This window comes from Felis catus, chromosome A1 (genome assembly GCF_018350175.1).
Source record: "Felis catus isolate Fca126 chromosome A1, F.catus_Fca126_mat1.0, whole genome shotgun sequence".
Taxonomy (NCBI): Eukaryota; Metazoa; Chordata; class Mammalia; order Carnivora; family Felidae; genus Felis; species Felis catus.
The window spans coordinates 234077226-234089610 of record NC_058368.1 but is presented as its reverse complement, the minus strand read 5'-3'; the positions used below and the strand labels follow the sequence as shown (position 1 = coordinate 234089610).

Below are 12385 nucleotides of genomic sequence, written 5' to 3'. Positions count from 1 at the left end.
CTTCCTGGTTACAACCAGTCCCTTCTCCTTGACTCTCCTTCCTCAACTTCCATAACATCACTACTGGTTTCCCTCCCATCTCTTGGGCTTGTTCTTTACTCTGTTTGCTCTAGAGGCATCTTCTGTTGGTCTGGAGCATTCCTGCTGTTCCAATCACCAGTACTTATTTTGTATCTAAGAAACATGTGCCTTTATCTGGATCTTTCGTGAATTCCTGAGCTGATATTCAGCCTTTCGTTGTCCATTTCAGCTTGAATGTCCTGATGACCTTTCATCCTTAACCTGTTCAACATCAAAGTTTCCATTGTCATTCTCAACCTTACCCTGGACGAACCTACTTGTCTTCTAGTATCCCTTGAGTAATCAGGACAAAAGGCTGGGCTTTTTCCTTGATTTCCCTTATCCGCTACAAGCAAATCCTATTGAACGTGGTTCCTATATATTCGTCTAGCAAACTGTACTTCCAGTCTCATATTAGCCTGTATTTAATTTCCTCTTTAGTTGTCCAAATTTCACTGTTGGCTGCGAGTAAGCTCCATCTTGATGTTTTGGTACATAGTGGGTACTCAGGAAATATTTTGAAAAAAAATAGTTGATGTTCTTAATATTGTTTCCTATAAAACTTCACGTCAACTGTCTCCAAAAAAAGTCAGCAAAACAAAAATGAGGCTAGTAGAATCTTCGAGGGCAGGAGTAGATAAGAAATTGCCTGTCATTTCATACCTCAGGAAGACTGTTTAGTTTTCCTTTTCACGCTGAGGTGTGAATTAGGTCTTGTTGCAAACAGGTTGCTCATTAAAGAAGTTGCTCACCTTCTGGAACTACTCCTATTCAAGGACGCTGAGCCAAGCTAATAGGCCTCCTGGGGGAAAGCAGATTGGGCCCACCCGCAACTTAGGAGTTTGTGGCTGGATGATTAATTAGAACCTTTATTCTTGGTACTTTCCTGGAACTGTAGTCAATAACCCATTTGAGGTCGTTATCTTCCCATTGATGTCATTGTGACAGGAGGTGAATGATTTCCAACTGCCTGTGGCAGGCGTTTCCTGATGGAAACATGGGGTCTAGTCACCTCAACAAACACTTAGTGAAGGAGAGGCTCTGTGCCCTGCACCCTGGGGGGAGGGGCAGGCGCACAATGAAGGGAATCCTAACAACTCAAGTTGCTTACAGCCGACCGAGGGGAAAGGGAGTGCTCACACACATCAGACATGATTATTCAGGATGTGGCAGCTGCCACGAAACAGTCACATAGTGTACTGGCCATTTGTGGCAGGGAAATTACATTCAGGAGCAAATTTAAGAGAATCCCCACAGAAAGTGCAATGCTTTGTGATTCACGAAGCTCGGCTGGATTCCCACGGGCAGCCATGTTGCATGGAATGGTCACCACTGGCAGAGGGAAGTATGGGATGTCCCAGAAAACTGTGTCTGGTTAGAATTAGACGATTGAGGGGAAGGCGTGAAAGAAACAGTGGGCAGGAATGGAGTGCCTTGCGATATACGATCCTTGTGAAAAATAAACGTCTGCAAAGCGCATATTCTATCTTCAGATGTCTGCTCCATACTACGTCTGTGTTTATTTAAAATAAAGTTTTTTTTTCTGTTACTCATCCTTGACTACGATAGGTACCACAGGTGGATTCTGGAGTGCGTCCTGTGGTGCTGAGTAACCCACGGCACATTGTTGTGTGCACAAGGCTAAGAGTCGCCAATTTGAGAAACACGGCATCTTATTTACTTATCGAATTCACCTGTTAAGTTTGTTAGATGCTACAAACTACTAAATTTACAACCATTAACTTATTTAGATCTTAAAGCAAACATATGAGGTAGGTGCTATCATTATCCCCATTTTAAACAAAAAGAAACTCAGGCTCAGAGAAGATAAAATGCTTGCCCAAGATCATAGTCCAGAAGAGAGAGGCCTGGGATCTAAACCTAGGTGAAAGAGTCCCAGGGACTGTGCTCTCTGACCCCAACCACTGAAATTCTAGAAAGCTCTGAACTTTGTTTTGGAAATTAAAATGAGCCAAATAGCGAAACTACTGAATATTAAATCAATCTAAATTTTTTCACTGGTATGCAAGAAAATATTTTTCCTAACATTGTTTATACATATTTGCAGGCACAGATATCTATGTAGTATGTGTATATACATACATAAATTGCAGTTTTACATTATTTTACTCTATTGGTAATCATGATTTTTACCCTAAATATGTAATATGAGTTCTGAATGTAAATACCATCAGACCAGAATGTTTGGGGACAAGCGGCTAGCTACAAACACAGAAAGTACACACAAGGTAATCTAACCCCGAAAGGGCAGAAGAGATACTTACCACACGCAGAGCCATGGCCTGGAATGCTGTCTCTTGAGGCTTGTCAGCACTGGTGATAAGACCCTTTGTTAGATGCTCACTGGAGATGACCCATATGTCAAGTCCCTGAGGGGAGACAGGCATGCCCCAACTCTGGTCTGCCTGAGAAAGACGTCAGCAGATGGAATGTGTCCTTATAGTCCTGTCCATTGCTGAGTGAGGATCTTGAGAAGCTCAGATATTCCAGTCCCCAAATTTCTATAGATATAAAGCCAGAAAAAAGATATGGATGGGTTCATGACAGTCCAACATGGGATCTGACTGGGAAGGTGGGCTTTCAGACTTCAGGTTATAAATCCTCTTAACTTCTCTACAACGCTGCCCAGGCTACTCCCCTTGAAGGGAACTTGGACAGTGAGTAACTCTGAAAATACTGTGTGTGGTTCAGAGACAGACGGAAGGTACATATGAATTTTGAACATACGTGAAGAAATGAATTTTGAACATACGTGAAGAAATAAATCATCCAACGATGGCATCAGTCTTCAAATTATTTTGCTTAAAATATTATGGCATGTGAATGTCACCAGACACGTCGTCATGTTTGCCTATAAGGGCACTTCAATTGCTGGTTCTGAATCATCAGTAGTCAATGAACATAGAGTTCATTTCGTTATTCATTTATTTATCCATTTTGCAAATATTTATTAGTACTATCTGTGGCTCGGTACTATCTAGGTGCTGAAACATGGGAGGACAATAAAGACACTTCATGGAAAGTTGACTCAAGGACAAGAAGAGAAGTGGCACACAATCGTAATTACAGAATTGAGAATAAATATATACTGTATTAACATTTGTTGGCCAAAGATGTGAAGATAATGTCCAAGGAGAGCTGAGAGAGAATACTGGTACTGGCTGAGGGCTGCTTGGAAAGACAGACAGTTTAAGACCTCTGCAGAAGTGAGATTAGAGAGGAGACCCATAGCATAAAAAGATGTGAAGAGTGTGGAAAAAAGAATCCCAGGTGGAGGGGAGAGCATCTACAAAGGCTCTGAGATGGGAGTGTCCTGGTTTCTTTGAATCATAGAAAGGAGGCAGGGGGTGTCCAAAAGGGAAGAGGGAAGAGTAGGCTGGAGGTGTTGGCAGAGATCCATATCCCACAGGGTGGCAAAGAATTGGTATTCAGACTTTTCCCTCAGTCTTCTACAATGACCTTGAAAATGTCATCAGTCCCCTGGATTTTTGTCATCCCAATTATATTCTTGAATAGGACTTCTTACGTCAATTTTGCTGAAACACATACAAAGCTATGGGGAAAAAATCCTTGGTCCTTTTCCTAACTAGTTGGTGTCAATTAAGCTATAACAGGACTTCACTTTTACCTGTTTTGCAGAACGGTCACATCCATTTTCTCTCTCCTTTGAATGTTAAAAATTACTTTCAAGCAAGCGGCAAAAGATTATTAAAATCACCATAGAGAGTGTTTCAAATTTAAGAAGTGTGACAAGAACAATCCAATTCTTCTTAAATGAGATGAAGAAAAACCAAAGTACAGTTCAATATTAATTATCTCCATGAAAAGACAGAGGGCTCAAGAAGAAAACCTTGGTCTAGAGGCCAGGTTGTGCGGGTGAAGGAGAGGATGAGCCCAAGGACTCACCCGTGACCAGACTTAAGCTCCTAGGACATGGGAGAGAATGCATCTGGGAGACAAATCTGAGAAAGATGCAATAATGGGTCTGGATCATCGAGTGTAACAGAGGCTGAGCTTCACCAGTTGTTGATTCCCTTGCCTCATCATTTAGAATTTCTAAGATGTAGGGCACAGAGGGCCATCAAACTAAATCCATTCTCCATCGCTGGCTCGGGCCCTATGCTGAACTGGAGAGCTAGCATGCGATTTCCAAAGAGCTCCATTTTATCCTTCCAAATTCAGGATTAGAAGTATGCTTCATCGATCATACTTCCGTGTACTCCTTCATCTAAAGTGCATTCAACCTTCCGTGGGGAGTCACCTGTTTGTTTAAAGTAGAAAGGGCACCTTACTACTCTGGAATCTGGACAGCTGAGAGTTTCATAAGGACAACGTGCTCACACTGTTTGACCTGTTAGCACTGCTCCCTGTGTGGTTTATCATATAACTTGTTGTTATTCTATTTCATCTTCGGTGCATACAATTCAGGAGTGCAGGGAAGGATAGTAGCATGACTAACAAAATTAATTTCATAGGAGGCAGTTAGGAACTCAATTTTTATTGAGAACTTACTATGTGTTGACAAAGCATAAAACTCATGACATGGTTAAATCTATTTAATGATCATAGCTATCTATGATATAAACTATCACTACATAAATTTTACATATGAGGATGTTAAACAATTTACTCAACATCTTTTCTGGAGCTTTTGGTTCCTGAGCTCACATTGTCAACAACGATTGTTCTCCCTTTCTTGGGCTAAAAGAGGTATAATTTTTATTATTATTAATTTATTTGTTTGTTTATTTAGGGTGCGCAAGCAGGGGAGGAGCAGAGAGAGAGGGGGAGAGAGAGAATCCCAAGCAGGCTCCACACTCAACACAGAGCCCAATGCAGGGCTTGATCCCATGACCCTGGGATGATGAACTGAGCCGAAGTTAAGACCCAGATGCTTAACAGGGTCTTAACATTCTTTGCTTAGAATGCTTAACATTCTTTGCCCATTAAACTGTTGTTGGACTTTTAGATTGTTTCCATGCCTTAGCTATCGTGGATAATGTTTCAGTCAACACAGAGGTGCGCACATCTCTTTGCTATCTTGATTTCAATTCTTTTGGATACACACTTAGAAATGAGGTTGCTGGATCATATGCTAATTCTATTCACTTTTTGAGGAACTTCCATGTCATTCTCCACAGTGGCTACACCATTTTACGTCCCCACCAATGGTTCAAATAAGCACAGGGGCCCAATTTCTCCACATCCTTGCCAACACCTGTTATCTTTTTTCGGATAACAGCCATCCTAACATGTATCAGATGATATCTTACTGTAGTTTTGACTTGCATTTTTCTGATGATTAGTAATAATGAGCATCTTTTCATATGCCTACTAGTGATTTGTATTTCTTCGTTGGATAAATGTCTATTCAAATCCTTTGCTTATTTTTTTTAAATTGAGGTATTTGGGGTTTTTTTCCCCCTATTGAGTTGTACAAGTTCCTTATATAATTTTGAGATTAATCTCTTATCAGATATATGCTTTGCAAATATTTTCCTCTATTCTGTAGGTTGTGTTTCCATTCCATTGATGATCATTTCCTTTCCTGTGCAGAAGCTTTTTGATTTGATGCAGACCCATTTGCCTAATTTTGCTTTGGTTGCTGATACTTTTTATACCATATCCAAGAAATCACTGACAAGACTGCTGTCATGGAGGTTTTACTTTATATTTTTATAGGAATTTATAATTTCTTTTAGCAAATTATAATTTCTTCTAGGAATTTCTTCAGGTCTTATGTTTAAATCTTTAATCCTCTTTGAGTTGACATCTGTGTACGGTGTCAGATAAGGGTCCAGTTTCATTCTTTTGCATGTTATATCCAGTTTAACCAACACTATTTGTTGAAGAGACTACTCTTTCTCCATTGTGTACTCTTGATAAACTTGCCTAAGACCAGTTGACTACAAATGAATGGGTTTGTTTCTTGGCTCAGTATTCTATTTCATTGTCCATATAGTTGCGTTTAATGTGCATTTCAAAATGGATTATGTCAACTTTGATGACTGTAAAAGTAATACACATAAATTGTAAAAAAAAAATCATAAAGAAGAAAATGAAAATTCCCAGTAATCCCCACTGGATTTAACCAACAGCATCTGGTTCTGTTTAGAGGTTCTAACTATGAACTATGAAGAGATTTACATAATACTCTTTCTACACTATCTCGTTCTATCATCCAACAAATACATGAAAAAAGTATTTGCATTCCCACTTTAAGGATGAGAGAATGGGACTCATGGATTCAATTGTCCTATTTTAATTGTAGAGTATTAGAATAAAAGTTACTTTGATCAGCCTTTACTTTTTCACTTTCCATCTTCATAGTTATGGATATTGTTTTCATATAAAAATGACAATTTCCACAAGAAATGATTTCTCTCATTGCCAGGGAAAAATTTGGAAGATGTAATAATTCATGAAAACAATGACATATCTAAATTTCTGATAGGTCAAGGATTTGAAGGCTTCCAGCTTACAAAACTATCCTATCAAGTGCTGATCTGGATAGTATGGCTAGAGAAAATAATCATGGTCAGGTCATATACTCAACATGCCTTATGTTAAAATAATTCTAGGTTTAGATTTAATGACTTACGAATAAGAATTATTAGGTGGCCAGAAGCAAATGAATGTGCGTATCGACATGATATCTCCACAGAGGATTTTTCTTTTTTTTCTTAAAACTTTTAAAATGTTTATTTATTTTTGAGAGAGACCCAGAATGTGAGTAGGGGAGGGGCAGAGAGAGAGAGAGAGAGAGAGAGAGGAAGGCACAGGATCTGAAACAGGCTGCAGGCTCTGAGCTGTCAGCACAGAGCCCGACGCGGGGCTCAAACACACGAACCACAATATCATGACCTGAGCCGAAGTCAGATGCTTAACCGACTGAACCAACCAGGCACCTCTCACAGAGGCCTTTTCTTTGATGACCTTTCATATTCTCCTGGCTTTGACTAACCAGGTTTTCAATAAGGAGTAAAATTGGCAAATACATGCCATTATCGATTTAGTCTATTTGAATAGTGTTAATTTATGTTTCAAGAACGCTCCAATGAACACACTTACCACATACTCCAGGCATTGTGTGATAAAGAAGGCTGCGAAGCAAATGTCAATTTGTAGGAACTGAACACTTTAAACTCTGTTAGGTACACCTAACATACTTTTCTGAGTGCATCAATTGCCAAATATAATCTCTTTTTTTTTTAATGAAAAAATCTTTTAAAAAAATTTTTTAATGTTTATTTATTTATTTATTTATTTTTAATGTTTGATTTATTTTTGAGACAGAGAGAGACAGAGCATGAGCAGGGGAGGGGCAGAGAGAGAGGGAGACACAGAATCTGAAGCAGGCTCCAGGCTCTGAACTGTCTGCACAGAGCCTGACGCGGGGCACGAACCCACAAACCGTGAGATCATGACCTGAGCCCAAGTCGGACGCTTAACCGACTGAGCCACCCAGGCACCCCTAATGTTTATTTTTGAGAGAAAGAGAGCGAATGAGGGAGGGGCAGAGAGAGAGAGGGAGACACAGAATCTGAAGCAGGCTCCAGGCTCTGAGCTGTCAGCACAGTGCCCGACGCAGGGCTCAAACTCATGAATCTCGAGATCAGGACCTGAGCCGAAGTCAGACGCTTAACCCGCTGAGCCACCCAGGCGCCCCACAAATATGATCTCTTGACTCTAATTTAACTACTGATTAACTATAGTGATATGGGGACCACCAACCCAACCATCACGTAAAACAAAGACTTGCAAAACATAAAAGATACAAAGAAAAGAGACATTTGCTGTCACGGAAAACATCAGTTGGTACATGTGCATTTCCCAAGACAGAAGACAGACCGCACTTGACTATTTATAGCTTTGAGTTGTTCTTTTTTGGGAAACATATCTTTGGAGAAAAGAGTTGTATAGAGATATTTTGCTTATTTTTTTTAGCTTTTCTGGTTTCATGAAGAAATGAATAGTACTAAAAATGACCAAGACTCTTTTTTCTGTTTCAGTGACTTTTCCTTTGCTGATAGACAATCTTACCTACAGGTTTATAATTCAGAGTCATTGAATATAGTTCTGCTATTTTAAGAAGCCAGTTTTAATAATCAATACTTTTTTTTAACCTAAGAGGAAAATTCATAAATATCATTCATTAAAAATTCAAGACAGTCAAAAGATTAAAAATATTTCTATTTATCAAATAATTAGGTTTATTTGAGTAACTGTCTTTTTTTTCCCCTAATGATTCAGTTTTATATGTGTCTAGTTTTATTTTTTTTCTTACTACTAAAATTAGTTCTTACAATGGCAATTGGTACCAGGAAAGGAATTGTACAATCATCAGAAATACTAGTGTACTCACAAGACCTATAGATTCTGGAGCACCTGGGTGGCTCATTTGGTTAAGTGTCCTGCTCTTGATTTCAACTCAGGTCATGATCTCACGGTTCATAGGATCGAGACCTGTGTGGGGCTCCATACTGACAGTGAGGAGCCTGTTTGGGATTCTCTCTCTCTCTCTCTCTCTCGCTCTCGCTCTCTTGCTCTCTCGCTCTCTCGCTCTCTCTTGCTCTCTCGCTCTCTCTCTCCCTCTCTCTCAAAACAAATCAACTTAAAAATATATATAGATTCATGGGCACCTAGGTGGCTCAATCAGTTAAGCATCTGACTTTTGATCTTGGCTCAGGCCATGATCTTGCAGTTTGTGAGTTTAGAGACCCATGTTGGGCTCTGCAGAGCCTGCTTGGGATTCTCTCTCTCCCTCTGTCTCTGTCCCTCCCCTGTTTGCGCTCTCTCTCTCTCAAAATAAATGTTAAAAAAAATACATAGATTCTTAATTATGGACAACTATGTAAAACAGGGAAATGCATTTGCTACTTCACAAATTGACTCTGGACCCCTGTCCTGTAACTAAAAGGCAGACATTCCAAAATGTGCATATGATTATACTCCAAAAGTTCACATGAGAGTTTCTCTTATGCACAGTGATTGGCTCGTGAAGTCGACATAAATGAGCCCATATAGTTTACCAGGAATCTGGAAGTCCAAATTGGGCAGGGTGGTGGCGTGGTTGACGAGGAACCAGGGAGGTGGGTGGGGCAGAGCAGGTGCCGCGGGAGTGTCACCAGGGAGAGCTAGCTGCCTGCCAGGGGCCCTCTCGTCCTTCCTGACAGTGCTACTTGAGTTTGCTTGGGTCAGTAACGTGCCTACCCCGGGTGAGACACTCGCTTTCCATCCTCCTTGGTACCTGGGTGGACCAGACAGTCTAGGTCTTGCTGATGAGAGATGAGAGGAAACTAGAAGGGAGGAAGGAGAAACCAGAGCTGGGGCGATCCCTTACCCATGTTTTCGTGCACAAATGTGGTCCCGCTACAGCTATGAGTGGAGCTGTCCTGCCGTGCGGGACGCCCCTGACATTAGTGAGCCCCTAAACTAACACCAGGCAGTATCTACCTCCAGATTCCTCGTTAGAGGAGAAATATATGCGCTGACTCAGTCGCTGTTATCAAACATTCTCTTTCCTGCCTCTGACAGCATCTTACCCAATGCCAGTCCAGGATGGATGCTGTCTCTCCTCTTTTCTCTTTTTGTTCCTTCTTTTTCCTCTTCTCCTCAACAAGGTGTGTGTCTGTGTGTGTGTGTGTGTACGCACGCACCTGCATGTGAGTGTCATATGAGCCTGCACATGGGTGGGTGAGCGTGCACAGGCACACCAGGTTAGGTGGCGGATGTGGGAGAAAGTGGGAAGTGCGTTGTTGCATGCCCTTGTAGCTTACCTATAACAACACTTTTTCTTTTTTTTTGAGAGAAGGGAAAATACTCGCATGGGAACCTATTCGGAATTGGCAGTGTCTGCCGTGTTAATGGGGTAAAGTGGAGGGAAATAAAATTACCCCATGAATAAAACTACCCCATGAGGAAAGTCATGTCTACAAAAGAGAAATGTCATATTGGGCCTAAACAGCTCAGCGGCCTGCCTGTTAAAAAACAGTTTGCGATCTAGAGATACTCTCTTTCCCAAGGAATTTTAGAGATATAAGGAGCAGTAGACAGGAGACAGTTTATTTGCCATTCACTGCACGAGACAGGGGCATCTCCCCACTGAGGCTGGAAGAGGCAGCACCCACAAGGAATTGAAATTCAGAAGAATCAGGCTCCTTCCCAGTGAAGACGAAAGCAGGTCTCTGTGCAGGGAGCAGCCCGCCGTCTGGCCTGCAGGTTTCCAGAGTGAGCGGGCCAGATGGCCAGTGCCTCTCCAAGGTCATGGGGGACTGATTAGTTCTCTGCTCCTCGTAGGCTGGCCCTTCACACAACTCAGAAGCCATAAGACAATTCCCCCTGGTGGCGGAGAAAGGCGCTAGAAACCACCTCCCTGCCCAGCTACCTCTTCGAGGACATGATTGAAAAGATCAACGTTAAATACCTTTCACAGAAAAAAAGTCAATGAACACGAATTATTTTCTTGAATGGGACTTCAACATTCATGGCTGAGGGAATCCTCATTTGCCACGGGACACCTCGGATCTTAGATCTGCATTTTCTAGAAACGTCTTTATGAAAAGCGGGCAAGTGCATGCACACTTGTTTTAAAATGTTGCAGGAAAGACGTCCCCTTTTTATCTCAATTTCCCAATGTAGGATATTGTGAGAGAAGGGAACCGTCCCTCCAGCTCTGTTTCCAATGCAAATCGGCAAAGCAGCCTTGTTTCAGAGGAAAAGAACCAAGGCAGAGGGTTGACATTTTCCCTGAAAAGTAGAAGCCATGACCTCATTGTGAAGTATTTCATCTTACAATTTTTTTCCATATCCCTTTAACGCTTGTTAAAGAAACCCCACAAAACTTACACTATGTCCTCATAAAATCCATGGGTACTAAGATCAAATGAATCACTTTTCACGTAAAATCCTGTGATTTTTATTATAGCAAGTGAAGAACATAGAGAATGAGCACCAAACAACACGTTTTTCTAAATGCACCCAGCCTGATTCTCTATTTCGGATCTCCCAAGGTATTAGTAACCAGTTTTTAATGTTCCGACCACTCGTTCTTTCCCCTCCCCCACTGTTTCCAGTGTTGCCAAGGAGACTCCTGACTCCACCACCAAGGTGCCCCCACAGTCCTCTTCCTTGTCCTTTCCAAAACCTGTCCATCTTATGCTCAGTTTTGTTAGGACTGGTGGTAGGAGTTCAAATGTTTGTTGATGGACTGAGTAGTCAAAATACTAATTGGGATATTATCTTCACGACTGACCATGCTTCCACGTGTGATTCATACCAAATAATACACATGCATTTTCACAAGGGCCTTTAATGCTTGATGTCACAAAGGCACGCACGGAACGTCAAATGTGGGCAGGAACAGAGTGAGTCCTAGTTATCGGTAGAACCTACGGTGACCCTGAGAGCATGACGTGGACACGGGCTCATATACTGGTTGAGGGGTGGCCTTGTAAGGCAGAGGCCTGTGGAGACCACACGAGGCTGCTGACCTGCCACCAGCCTGGCGGGATATCCGGTAAGAGTAACAGTGCTGACAGCTCGCTTCACCAGAACTCTCCCCAGAAAGCAGGAGGGGTGGACAGAAGGAATATTTGAACAAGCTGCTTGGGGTGGGACCTGCTGGTGTTGATGTTGCCAGATGGCCGGGCCCTGGAAGCCCTCGGATAGCGTGGGGGACGGAGGTCTTAGTGGGCAAGTGGAGCCCCAGCCCTGGGCCCATCTTTCTCTTTTCCTCTGCGTGACGCTCAGCCTCAAAGCAACATCCACAACATTTTTATTTCTCTGTTTGTTCGTCTTTAAGGAATATTACTTTGAAGGGGACGACGTCCTCTGTTTCTGGAAGGGTGAGGTCTCAGGCTAGCCCTGCAATGAGAGACTGAGAGAAGAGCTGAAGATAGGCTGTGTGGGGATTTTTCAGACGCACCCATTTGCTCCCAACCTGCAGTCAAAACGCGGGAAGAACATGGCACCACCTCAGCTCACAGTGTGCCTGGTTCCAAGCAGCACTGCTGATCGCGCTAAGCGGGGAACGTTCTGATTCTAATAAAACCTCTTTTGGCTTCTGGCCTTTTACACGAGAGGTTATGTCATAGAGCAAACTGCCAAATTCCCAAGTGCTGAGCCTGCCCTTTCCTCCTCTAGTCCTGTTCCACTCACCTCTTCTTCTCCTTCTTCTTTGAAATGACAAACTGAAATAGTTCGTCCTGGGAAGAGTTCGACCATTTAAAAATAATAATTTGGGGGCACCTGGGTGGTTCAGTCAGTTGAGCATCCGACTGTTGGTTTGGGTTCAGGTCATGAT

The 12385-nt window shown here is 42.1% G+C and overlaps 1 long non-coding RNA gene across 1 annotated transcript; it reads left to right on the top strand.

The window, feature by feature from the left end:
* The first annotated feature begins 8859 nt into the window (after positions 1–8859).
* On the top strand, positions 8860–12146 carry LOC111561866. The gene is made up of 2 exons (XR_002744835.2): positions 8860–11599; positions 11885–12146. It is a non-coding gene; the product is annotated as an uncharacterized LOC111561866 (long non-coding RNA).
* The last annotated feature ends 239 nt before the right edge of the window (positions 12147–12385 follow it).